We start from the raw sequence: 13,813 nt of genomic DNA, 5'->3' as shown, positions 1-13,813 counted from the left end.
CAAGCCAATAGGTACCTCATGTCAGTATTATCATTTACCAGACAGTGAGTCCTTATGTGGCCTGCAACATATATTTATGACTGAAAATAACAGACTGATTGACAACCATCTGAAGTGTAGAATGGAGAGCAGCATATCAACACTACTTTAATATTGAGTGATCCATTCACATTGTAACTATATGGATACAGACAACTAACTACATGTTGTGAACATCTGGATTAGAATATTAGATCCACATTATTTGACTCCCTTAGTTCTCATTCAGACATAATTATGTGCTCTCTTCCTAGCTATTAGTGGAGTCTCACTATTTCTCGCTTATGTAGGAATATACATGCCAATGCCACAGCTTCCATCAGACATCATCAGGGAAGTGGAAAATTAATAAGTGAAACTTGAGTCAAACAAGGAGATTCTATATTACTAAAACTATTTGCAGTGGCCCCAGAGGAAGTTTTCAAAGCCATAATTTGGAATACATGACAGAGTAATTCTTGTTAATTAAACAGTCCTAAACTATACTTATTTTGTTGATGGCATTGCATATTTGCCTTTAGTGCAGCTAACTTAAACAACTAACAGAACAATTTATTAACATATTTGAAAGAAAAATGCACAAATTAACACTGAATTAATAGAACCATTTAAAGAATTTTTGCATTTAAGGTAATTGAAGACTTGTTGTTGTTGTGGTCTTCAGTCCTGAGACTGGTTTGATGCAGCTCTCCATGCTACTAGATCCTGTGCAAGCTTCTTCATCTCCCAGTACCTACTGCAGCCTACATCCTTCAGAATCTGCTTAGTGTATTAATCTCTTGGTCTCCCTCTACGATTTTTACCCTCCACGCTGCCCTCCGGTACTAAATTGGTGATCCCTTGATGCCTCAAAACATGTCCTACCAACTGATCCCTTCTTCTGGTCAAGTTGTGCCACAAAATCCTCTTCTCCCCAATTCTATTCAATACCTCCTCATTAGTTATGTGATCTACCCATCCAATCTTCAGCATTCTTCTGTAGCACCACATTTCGAAAGCTTCTATTCTCTTCTTGTCTAAACTATTTATCATCCATGTTTCACTTCCATACATGGCTACACTCCATACAAATACTTTCAGAAACAACTTCCTGACACTTAAATCAATAATCACTGTTAACAAATTTCTCTTCTTCAGAAACGCTTTCTTTGCCTTTGACCATCATCAGTTATTTTGCTCCCCAAATAGCAAAACTCCTTTACTACTTTAAGTGTCTCATTTCCTAATCTAATTCCCTCAGCATCACCCAACTTAATTCAACTACATTCCATTATCCTCATTTTGCTTTTGTTGATGTTCATCTTATACCCTCCTTTCGAGACACTGTCCATTCTGTTCAACTGCTCTTCCAAGTCCTTTGCTGTCTCTGACAGAATTACAATGCAATTGGCAAACCTCAAAGTTTTTATTTCTTCTCCATGGATTTTAATACCTACTCTGAACTTTTCCTTTGTTTCCTTTACTCCTTGCTCAATATACAGATTGAATAGCATTGGGGAGAGGCTACAACCCTGTCTCACTCCCTTCCCAACCACTGCCTCCCTTTCATGTCTGTTGACTCTTATAACTGCCATCTGGTTTCTGTACAAATTGTAAATAGCCTTTCGCTCCCTATATTTTACCCCTGCCACCTTCAGAATTTGAAAGAGAGTATTCTAGTCAACATTGTCAAAAGCTTTCTCTATGTCTACAAATGCTAGAAACTTAGGTTTGCCTTTCCTTAATCTTTCTTCTAAGATAAGTCATAGGGTCAGTATTGCCTAACGTGTTCCAACATTTCTACGGAATCCAAACTGATCTTCCCCGAGGTCGGCTTCTACCAGTTTTTCCATTTGTCTGTAAAGAATTCGCATTAGTATTTTCCAGCTGTGACTTATTAAACTGATAGTTTGGTAATTTTCACATCTGTCAACACCTGCTATGACTGGGTAAATAGGAAAAGAAATAAATGCAATAGAAAAAATAACTGCTGGTGCTGATGGTAAACTAAATAGGGGTTTTAAAAGTAAGTGTCTCACAAATCCAAACCGTGAAGTTTACTATCAGTGTGTATTACAAGTTTTGACTTGTAGCTGTCAGATTCAGACTTGAAATGTAAGAATCATTCATAAATTGTTGTTTGCACAGAGACCATTACGTAGGTGCAAGTTACAAATAACTATGAATACAGGAAAATTCTGAAGATTGTAATACATCGAGAAACCTGGAGAAGGCCTTAATACAGCAGTGGATGACCAATGGCTCATTATTATCATTACTTCCCATTATAATTAGATATCATATTTTTCAAACATTATTCAGATTGCACACAGCAAGAATTCACAATAAATATTTGTCTTTACCTTGGCAGTTGGCCTTTGTGGAGCCAATCCTGATCATCATCAAAGTGCTTAACACTTTGTTGTTCAGTGTCTGGATGGTGGCAAAAATAACAGATAAAATGTTGTGGTACATCATCTTGATGCACTATGTCATTGCATAAGGCATGCTGCCAACACTGACATATGTCACACTGAAATCAATTATTTTAAATTTTTGAGATTTAAAATACAGTTCATAACAATTTAGTTACTGATTAATTTCATCACTCTCTTTGTTCTAGCATAAGTCTGTTGTTATTACACTCCTGGAAATGGAAAAAAGAACACATTGACACCGGTGTGTCAGACCCACCATACTTGCTCCGGACACTGCGAGAGGGCTGTACGAGCAATGATCACACGCACGGCACAGCGGACACACCAGGAACCGCGGTGTTGGCCATCGAATGGCGCTAGCTGCGCAGTATTTGTGCACCAACGCCGTCAGTGTCAGCCAGTTTGCCGTGGCATACGGAGCTCCATCGCAGTCTTTAACACTGGTAGCATGCCGCGACAGCGTGGACGTGAACCGTATGTGCAGTTGACGGACTTTGAGCGAGGGCGTATAGTGGGCATGCGGGAGGCCGGGTGGACGTACCGCCGAATTGCTCAACACGTGGGGCGTGAGGTCTCCACAGTACATCGATGTTGTCGCCAGTGGTTGGCGGAAGGTGCACATGCCCGTTGACCTGGGACCGGACCGCAGCGATGCACGGATGCACGCCAAGACCGTAGGATCCTACGCAGTGCCGTAGGGGACCGCACCGCCACTTCCCAGCAAATTAGGGACACTGTTGCTCCTGGGGTATCGGCGAGGACCATTCGCAACCGTCTCCATGAAGCTGGGCTACGGTCCCGCACACCGTTAGGCCGTCTTCCGCTCACGCCCCAACATCGTGCAGCCCGCCTCCAGTGGTGTCACGACAGGCGTGAATGGAGGGACGAATGGAGACGTGTCGTCTTCAGCGATGAGAGTCGCTTCTGCCTTGGTGCCAATGATGGTCGTATGCGTGTTTGGCGCCGTGCAGGTGAGCGCCACAATCAGGACTGCATATGACCGAGGCACACAGGGCCAACACCCGGCATCATGGTGTGGGGAGCGATCTCCTACACTGGCCGTACACCACTGGTGATCATCGAGGGGACACTGAATAGTGCACGGTACATCCAAACCGTCATCAAACCCATCGTTCTACCATTCCTAGACCGGCAAGGGAACTTGCTGTTCCAACAGGACAATGCACGTCTGCATGTATCCCGTGCCACCCACCGTGCTCTAGAAGGTGTAAGTCAACTACCCTGGCCAGTAAGATCTCCGGATCTGTCCCCCATTGAGCATGTTTGGGACTGGATGAAGCGTCGTCTCACGCGGTCTGCATGTCCAGCACGAACGCTGGTCCAACTGAGGCGCCAGGTGGAAATGGCATGGCAAGCCGTTCCACAGGACTACATCCAGCATCTCTACGATCGTCTCCATGGGAGAATAGCAGCCTGCATTGCTGCGAAAGGTGGATATACACTGTACTAGTGCCGACATTGTGCATGCTCTGTTGCCTGTGTCTATGTGCCTGTGGTTCTGTCAGTGTGATCATGTGATGTATCTGACCCCAGGAATGTGTCAATAAAGTTTCCCCTTCCTGGGACAATGAATTCACAGTGTTCTTATTTCAATTTCCAGGAGTGTAATTAGCAAGAAATCATCTACTTCACGTGTACAAAAGACATTATTTGAATCTGAACTCTAGTTTGAACAATCAGTGATATGAAACATAGCTGGCTGATCCACAGAAATGACAATAGTATAATGGATCACAGAAATGCAATAACCAGACACAAGAAAGCTAGAAATTTGTGATGTTAGACATTCCATGTTACAGACAATAATCAGCATTGCGGTAGGTAACCACTTACAGTCAACTGCAGACTAGTGGTTACCTTTCCTCACTGACAATTGTTAAGGACAGAATTTTGTATTCCAAAACACACTGAAATAAGTGAAATTTTGTCTCCCTCATATGCCACTCATTTCAAAAGGTGCATCTTACATCTATTAATGCAAAACATGCATCTTACACAAATAACTGAATGTGATGCATAAAAATAGCTTGGGTGTTGTTATTTACTGTACAGAAATTAATATTCAATAATGTAGTAACCAACACATTACTACACCTCTGCCACTACAGCTACAGCATGCAACACTCAGTTCAACAGATCCAGGCACTTCCATCTGATGCCACCAGTCATGCACAGTGCATCAGTCACCTGCACCAGGAAGCCACTGGCCCCTGGTGGGTAAATACCATTTATATGAGAAAAAGATTGAATAATCAACTAAAGGACAACGTTCTATGACCAGGGGCTCTGAATGTCAGGAGCTTGAATGTGGTAGGGAAACTAAAAAATCTGGAAAAGAAAATTCAAAGGCTCAGTCTAGATATAGTAGGAGTCAGTGAAGTGAAGTGGAAAGAAGTCAAGGATTTCTGGTCAGTTGAGTATAGGGTACTATCAACAGCAGCAGAAAATGGTACAACAGGAGTAGGATTCCTTATGAATAGGAAGGCAGGGCAGAGAGTGTGTTACAATGAACAGTTCAATGACAGGGTTGTTCTTATCTTCGACAGAAAACCATCACCAATGACGATAGTTCAGGTATACATGCCAACGCCGCAAGCTGAAGATGAAGAGATAGAGAAAGCGTATGAGGATATTGAAAGGGTAATACAGTATGTAAAGGGGGATGAAAATCTAATAGTCACAGAAGGAGTAGAAGAAAAGGTTACAGGAAAATAAGAGTTTGGGACAAGGAATTAGAGGGGAGAAAGACTAATTGAGTTCTGTAACAAGTTTCAGCTAGTAATAGTGAATACTCTGTTCAAGAATCACAAGCAGAGGAGGTATATTTGGGAAAGGCTGGGAGATATGGGAAGATTTCAGTTAGATTACATCATGGTCAGTCAGAGATTACAAAATCAGATACTGGATTGTATGGCATACCCAGGAGCAGATATATAGACTCAGATCACAATATAGTACTTATGAAGAGTAGGCTGAAGTTTAAGACATTAGTCAGGAAGAATCAATAAGTAATGAAGTGGGATACTGAAGTACTAAGGAATGATGAGATATGGTTGAAGTTCTCTAAGGCTATAGATACAGCAATAAGGAATAGCACAGTAGGCAGTATAGTTGAAGAGGAATGGACATCTCTAAAAAGGGCCATCACAGAAGTTTGGCAAGAAAACATAGGTACAAAGAGGGTAATTGCGAAGAAACCATGGGAACAGAAGAAATACTTCAATTGATTGATGAAAGGAGGAAATACAGAAATGTTCCAGGAAACTCAGGAATACAGAAATACAAGTTGCTGAGGAATGAAATAAATAGGAAGTGCAGGGAAGCTAAGACAAAATGGCTGCAGGAAAAATGTGAAGACATCAAAAAAGAAAAGATTGATGGAAGGACAGACTCAGCATACAGGAAAGTTAAAACAAACTTCAGTGATATTAAAAGTAATGGTGATAACATTAAGAGTGCAACAGGAATTCCACTGTTAAATGCAGAGGAGAGAGCAGATATGAGGGGGAGGATTTGTCTGATGTGATAGAAGAAGAAACAGGAGTCAGTTTAGAAGATATAGGAGATTCAGTATTAGAATCAGAATTAAAAGAGCTTTAGAGAACTTAAGATCAAATAAGGCAGAAGGGATAGAAAATATTCCATCAGAATTTCTAAAATCATTGGGGGAAGTGGCAACAAAATGGTTATTCACATTGGTGTGTAGAATGGATGAGTCTGGTGACATACCACCTGACTTTTGGAAAAGCATCATCCAAACAATTCTAAAGATGGGAAGAGCTGACAAGTGTGATATTTATCACACAATCAGCTTAACAGCTCATGAATGCAAGTTGCTTAAAAGAATAATACACAGAAGAATGGAAAAGAAAACTGTGGATGCACTAGATGATGATCAGTTTGGCTTTAGGAAAGGTAAAGGCATGAGAGAGGCTATTCTGACATTTCAGTTAATAATGGAAGCAAGACTAAAGAAAAGTCAAGACACATTCACACAATTTGTCGACCTGGAAAAAGTGTTCAAAAATGTAAAATGGTGCAAGATGTTTCAAATTCTGAAAAAAGGGGGGGTTAAGTTATAGGGAAAGACAAGTCATATACAATATGTGCAACAGCCAAAAGGGAATAATAAGAATTGATGACCAAGAATGAAGTCCTTGGATTAAAAATGGTGTAAGACAATGCTGTAGCCTTTCACCCCTACTGTTCAGTCTGAACACCAAGGAAATAATAGGAGTTGATGACCAAGAACGAAGTGCTCAGATTAAAAAGGGTGTAAGACAGGGATATAGTCTTTCACCTTTACTGTTCAAGCTGTACATCGAAGAAGCAATGATGGAAATACAAGGAAGGTTCAGGACTGGAATTAAAGTTCAAGGTGAAAGGATATCAGTGATATGAATCACTGATGACATTGTTATCCTGAGTGAAAGTGAAGAAGAATTACATGATCTGCTGAACAGGATGAACAGTCTAATGAGTTCAGAGTATGGGTTGAGAGTAAATCGAAGAAAGATAAAGGTAGTGAGTAGCAGTAGAAATGAGAATAGTGAGAAACTTAACATTGGGATTGATGGTCATGAAGTATGGTCATGAAGTAGGTGAAGTTAAGGAATTCTGCTACCTAGGCAGAAAAATAACCAATGATGGACAGAGCAAGGAGGACATCAAAAGCAGACTAGCACTGGCAAAAAGGGCATTCCTGGCCAAGAGATGTCTACTAATATCAAACATAGCCCTTAATTTGAGGAAGAAATTTCTGGGAATGTACATCTGGAGTACAGCATAGTATAGTAGTGAAACGTGGACTGTGGGAAAACCGGAACAGAAGAGAATCGATGCATTTGAGATGTGGTGTTACAGACTAATGTTGAAAATAAGGTGGACTGATAAGGTAAGGAATGAGGAGGTTCTGCGCAGAATCAGAGAGGAAATGAAATGTCGTGTGGCTAGGGCCTCCCATCGGGTAGACCGTTTTCTGGTACAGGTCTTTCGAGTTGACGTCACTTCAGCGACCTGCGTGTCAATGGGGATGAAATGATGATGATTAGGACAACACAACACCCAGTCCCTGAGTGGAGAAAATCTCTGACCCAGCCGGGAATCGAACCCGGAACCCTAGGATTGACAGTCTGTCACGCTGACCACTCAACTACCGGGGCCGGACAGAGAGGAAATGAATATGTATAAAACACTGATAAGGAGAAGGGACAGGATGATAGGACATCTGATAAGACCTGAGGGAATGACTTCCATGCTACTAGAGTGAGCTGTAGAGGGCAAAAACTGTAGAGGAGACAGAGTTTGGAATACATCCAGCAAATAATTGAGGATGTAGGTTGCAAGTGATACTCTGCGATGAAGAGGTTAGCACAGGAGAGGAATTCATGGTGGGCCACATCAAACTAGTCAGAAGACTGATGGGGGGGGGGGGGGAACCCTCTCTTATGCACGCTACAAACTGAATTATTCTGATTACATTATGCATGTCACACCATGAGTCAAACAAAGATCGTTGATTTTTAAAACTGTGTTTCTTACTGCATTCAGTGTTAGAACACAAGTAATGTGATGAGAAAAACTTCAGTGTGCTCAACTTCAGTTACTGTTGTTTGTGTACTTTCTCCATGGAGGTGGTACTTCAATCACTTCTCCTCCAGCAGCAGTTTACTATGGCAGCTTTGGAGAAACTTGGGGCTATGTTGTGCTAAAGTTCCACCATCTCAGGTGTATTTGCCACCGTTTCTACTGTATGACAATTTTGTTGAAGACTGGGAAGCTTATGGAAAAGGCTCTACCAGCACTTTGTTGCATTTCGGGTGATGAAGCAGGATATATGTAAGGCTTTGGTTTTGTCATGGATTCTTCCTCATATATGTAGTTGTTGTGTCAGGTAGCCCCAATGCAAGAACCAGACTTGCTTTCCTTTGATGAAATATGTAATTATCAGGCTACAATGGCAGAGTTGCAGGGCATGGGCCATAAGTGTCACTTTATTGCTAAAACCTCCAAAGAATCCTATGGCAACTTCATGATCTGTGACATGATCATCCATCTCACACCTGACAAGTAAGTTTGTCAGAGTACCCTTCAGTGTGAGGACCCACCGTTGGAAAAAGTTTTGAACATCCCTCAATCTTTCGATGTCTCCCACACAGTGGGCCACCAAATAAGGTGTAGATGTATATTCTGTTAAATACTGCCTTCATTTATTAGCTAAACATGTTTAAATAGGTTACTATATTATTATAACCTGCTTAACGTTATTGTACAAATTATTTAGTAATGCATCCGCATTGGAATAATTAAAAGCAGGATGCTGAGACAAAAACTGTCATTGACTTTGCAAATTACCTGAATCATTAGACCATCTTCTTCTGTCATTCCACATATACATCTGATTGCTTCTTGACCTAGTAATTCTTCTGCATGAGAATCTTCTAAATTTGTATTATCATATTCTGTGTGAAATATGGATGTGTTACAAATGAGAAAAGAGCTATACACATGGAAAACAAATTTAGGAAGAACATATACCCTCACTTAAATGCTAGAATTAATTGATTTTCTAATGCTAACAAGATGAAGTGCAAAGAGATGTGGAATATGTCAAAAGCAAGTGACAATACAGAGATACTGTTGTAAAACAACAGTACTATTTAGAGGTAGATGGTGTTACTACATTAATAGCTGTCATCTGTGATATGATGTTTACATTATTTGTCAAGGGCAAGTATCATTCTCCACATACACTTCAAAAAGATGAAAAATAACTTATTTAATTATTCTAAAAGACATTAATTTGAAAAATTTCACAGTTCATCCACTGTTGTTCAAACACTGTTATTATTGTTGTCTTGTATCTGAAAACTGGTTTGACGAAGCTCTCCACTGCAGTCTCTTAGTCTATAATTAACAATCCAGTGAGATTATATTGACAAAACTAAGATACTACTGTTTGTACTTTATGCATGTTACTTATACACAATGTGTAGTTATTTAGAGTACTAATGTGGATTTTAAAACCCAGAATACAAACATCTGTATAATTTAAAGAAGGAGTAATTGTAAGATAAGCATTTAATTTAGTTTTAAATTTTATGATATCCCTGAAGTCACTCTTCTACTACAGAAAAAAGGAACTTTATTTGCACTCTCAACAGGGGTGCTAAGTTTATACAAAATTTCCCACAGAACATAGTTGGACAGAAGTTTTTACAAGGGTAAGATTTTTTTCCCAGCTTGAAAAAACATGGTGACTCTGACCTAAAAATTGGCTTCTGTCAAAACACTCCTACTGTGGTTATTTTTGGCCTGGAGTTAAATACTGGCTGTCTTCCATGAAATGTCCACTGCTGTAATTCTGATGCCATATTATGAAGGTAATGACTTAGTAGTGTGGCCATCCAAAAGAGTAAAAATAATGTTCCATTAGAGCCTAGCATTAGTAGAAAGGAAAGCTGTTCACGCAATGGTTGGCTGCAACAGAATGATTTATAGCTGAAGGTGGTATGAAGGTGGTAAGGTAATGACCACGGTTCTCTCTTCTGATCATCAATACTTTTATTACACGACAAATGTACAGGTCGAAGACTAGGTGGGAACTGAGGTCCCGGAAGTATACCAAAACAAAGATCAACTCGAAGACATAATACAAATATGATGTTCTGGCATATTGACCCATGGATCGATGCCACATAGCCCCCCCCCCCTGCAGTATGGAGTACATACCTGAAGGGGGGGGGGGGGCGTTGGCGAGAGTTTAAGTGGGTTACAGTGAGTTCCTCCGCGTCTAACTGAATGGCCCATGTGGGAGGAGAGCGTGGAGCAACTTCTGGAATGCTGATGCTGAAGTCTTGAAGCGACGTCGGCAGTTGTAGTCGTCAGCCGGTGCGGGAGTGCTGGTGTAGGAGGGTGTCATCGGCAGGGAATCTAATGATCACCTTTCCACTTGGTCTAACGTACGCACGTAGGTTGCCACATGTGGCACTTCGAGAGATTTTGAAACGCTTCACTACACATTGTGACACACAACCTAACGAGTCACACGGATCATCACACGCAAGCAGCAATAATGAGGTATCACCACTAACAACGACAGATAAACCATAAATGTCATTAGGATGTATGTGTGTAGAGAGCTCGTAAGTGTCGCCTGCTAATGGAGAGGTATGCTGAGCCGGTGGGGTGGGGAAACGGTAGCTCAGTGAGGGCAGTGTGCTGCGAGTAGAGGGGTGAGTGTCAGATGGTGAGGTCTGAGTGGGCGTGGCAGGAACCTGTGGGCTGCACCAGTTAGAAGAGTGGCGCAGTGTGCTGTCGCATGAAGAGGGAACTGTTATATTAGAGCCCTGGGAGCTGGGGCCTCTGCTATGGGAGCCAGGAGACGGAAAACCCCGGAATGAGTGTGGGCTCATTAAGGGGGCCGGTGTAGGTGTGAGCTTACTCGAATCATGAGCAGAGGAAGAAGGCCAAGGGTGGCCAGAGAGCATGGTCTCTTCAATGGTGGGTGAAGTAGGGGAAATCTCAACGCAAGCAGGGATAACCTTGTTGAGGGAGACAGTAGTTATTGAGCCCTTAATAACAATGTCCATTGTGTTACTGATTCGTTTGACAATTCTGTATGGGCCTGTGTAAGGGGGCTGCAATGGGGCTTTTACAGTGTCATCACAAAGGAAGACAAATTTGCAAATGTCGAGCACTTTGGGAACATATGTCTGCGGCGGAGTGTGGCTGGAAGGGGGCAGGGGTTGAAGCTTGTTACAGTGTAACCTCATCCATTGTACCAAGGATGGCAGTTGGGATGTTTTGGCAACTGGAGTAGGAGCAACAAGTTCACCTGGCAGTGCAAGGGACTGGCTGTAGACGAACTCAGCCACTGAGCTTTTAAGGTCTTCCTTGAAAGTGGTCCGCAAACCGAGTAAGACGAATGGCAGGGCTTCCGTCCAAAGGAGACCATGGAAGCGTAGGGCCGTCTTAAGTGTCCTATGCCAACGTTCCACAAGGCTGTTGCTTTGGGGTGGTATGCTGTTGAATGAATTTTCTTGATGCCGCATAGCCTACATAGTTCAGAAAACAAGGCAGATTCAAATCGCCGGCCTTGGTCGGTCGTCCAGTAAACAGGGCAGTCAAAGTGTGAAATCCAAGTGTCTATGAAGGATCATGCCACTGATTCGGATGTAATATTGGGTAGCAGGGCAGCTTCCACTTAATGAGAGGTTCTGTCTCTAATAGATAGCACATATCTGTAACCCTCGGAGGGGGTGAGGGGGCCCACCAAGTCAATGTGAACGTGCTGGAAGCAACTGGGAGGAGCGGTAAAGCTGCGTAATGGGGGCAATGTGTGACGCGAAACTTTATTTTGTTGGCACGGAATGCAGGCACAGGCCCAAGCTTGGCAGTTGTGATGCATGTCGCACCAGATGAAGCACTCTGAAATAAGTGTGGTAGAGGCTCTCACACCTGGATGAGCTAGGTTGTGTAATTTGTTGAACACTTGTCTCTGTAGAGGTTTGGGTATGAAGGGACACAATGTACCAGTTGATTCGTCACACCAAACTTCACCTATGACACTGGGAAAGGTGGATCACACAGGTTTGAGTGACAAGCTGTGATTGGATATAAGGTCCATAGTGTCCGTGTCGGCAGACTGCAGCTGAGGCAAGTTAGAGAGGTCTATCAGAGTTGTGAGAGGGCCGACATGAGACAAAAAATCTGCGACCACATTATCTGCACCCTTGATGTATTGTATGTCAGAGGTAAATTGCAATATAAAGTCCAAATGACGGAAGCGTCTAGGTGGAGGGTCAGTCGGGGGGTTCTTTAAAGCAGCAACCAAAGGTTTATGGTCGGTTAAAATGTAGAAGCCCCTACCCTCAACCTCGGCGCAAAAGTGTTTCACAGCCTCTTAATCTGCCAAGAGCTCCCTATCAAAGGCTGAGTACTTTTTTTGAGTACCATTGAGCTTCTTAGAAAAGAACTGCAAAGGAGAGGTAGTATCTCCGACGGTTTGTCTGAGGAAAGCACCTACTGTGGGATCACTGTCATCCGCGGTAATAAAAAATGTAGAGTCCGGATGCAGGTGGGCAACAGTCACTGCATTTTCTAGTAGGTGCTTCAGTTTGTCAAAAGCTTGTTCCGTGGTAGGGGTCAAGTGGACTGGGCAGATACTGGTCGTATTTTTGCCAGCAAGGGCATCTGTTAGGGGAGCCTGAACCTCGGCTGCGGCAGGCAAGTGCTTCCTATAATAGTTAACTATTCCGATGACCCTGCGTAGCTCTTTAAATGAGTGAGGATGTGGCAAATCCAAAACAGGTTTAATTTTATCCTCGGGAGGAGTGAGGCCCTTAGCTGACATGATGTAGTCTAAGAATCTTACCGAAGTGTGGTGCAACTGGAGCTTCTTATTATTCAGTTCAACACTGGCAGCGGTAAGAGTGTCTTTAACAATTTGCAAATGTTCCTTATTCTTTTGCAAAGTAGGACTGAAAATAAGAATGTCGTTCAAGTAAACGAAACAAAAATCCAGATGAAACAACACCTTGTTTATGAAGCTCTGCCAAGTTTGTGCAGCGTTACGGAGGCCAATGGGAAGCAATCAGTACTGGAAAAGGCCGAAAGGTGCTGTAACAGCTGTCTTTTCAATATCCTCTGGTGCCATCGTAATTTGATGATAGGCCCTCCTACAGTCCACTATCGAGAAATATTTGGCGCCTGCAAGAGCATGGTTAAAATCTGTGACGTTAGGAACCGGGTACTTGTCTGTGATAGTACAAGAGTTCAACTTAGTATAGTCGCCAACCATACACCAGGTGCCGTCGCTTTTTGTGATGAAGTGGATAGGCGAGGCCCAGCATCCGGCAGATGGTTCGTTGATGCCTGCTGCTAAGAGATCATCTATTTGTTCGCGAACCACTCTCATGAGTTCTGGCTTGAGATGGTGGGGTCGGCAAGAGATAGGCGGTCTGTCTTGCAAGCGAAGTTTGTGGGCGGTGCCGTCTGTAACCACGGAAACGTGCAACACAGTACATAAGGCGACTGTCTGTGGTATAGTGCGTGAGGTGGCTGCTAGGTCAGGTTGTGGCGCAGACGGCGAAAGTTTGCATAAGTCCCAACTGTTGGGTGGCTGGGAGTGACAATGAAGTGAGCTACGTGAAATAAGGTTGGTACACTGTTTATTAGTAACTAAAGGCATGCTGTCGAGCATGGTGGCTGTAGCAGGCGCGAATGAACAGCTGATGGCAGTAAATCAAAAACATTAAACTGCGCCTGGGAAGTTAGCTGCCCAAGCGAGGAGACGGATGAATGTGTGCTCGAATTAACACAGTTAGAGCTGGCGG

Source organism: Schistocerca cancellata, chromosome 2 (genome assembly GCF_023864275.1).
Source record: "Schistocerca cancellata isolate TAMUIC-IGC-003103 chromosome 2, iqSchCanc2.1, whole genome shotgun sequence".
NCBI classification, from domain to species: Eukaryota; Metazoa; Arthropoda; class Insecta; order Orthoptera; family Acrididae; genus Schistocerca; species Schistocerca cancellata.
The sequence above is the reverse complement of the archived record's forward strand: the minus strand, read 5'-3'. Positions refer to the sequence as shown.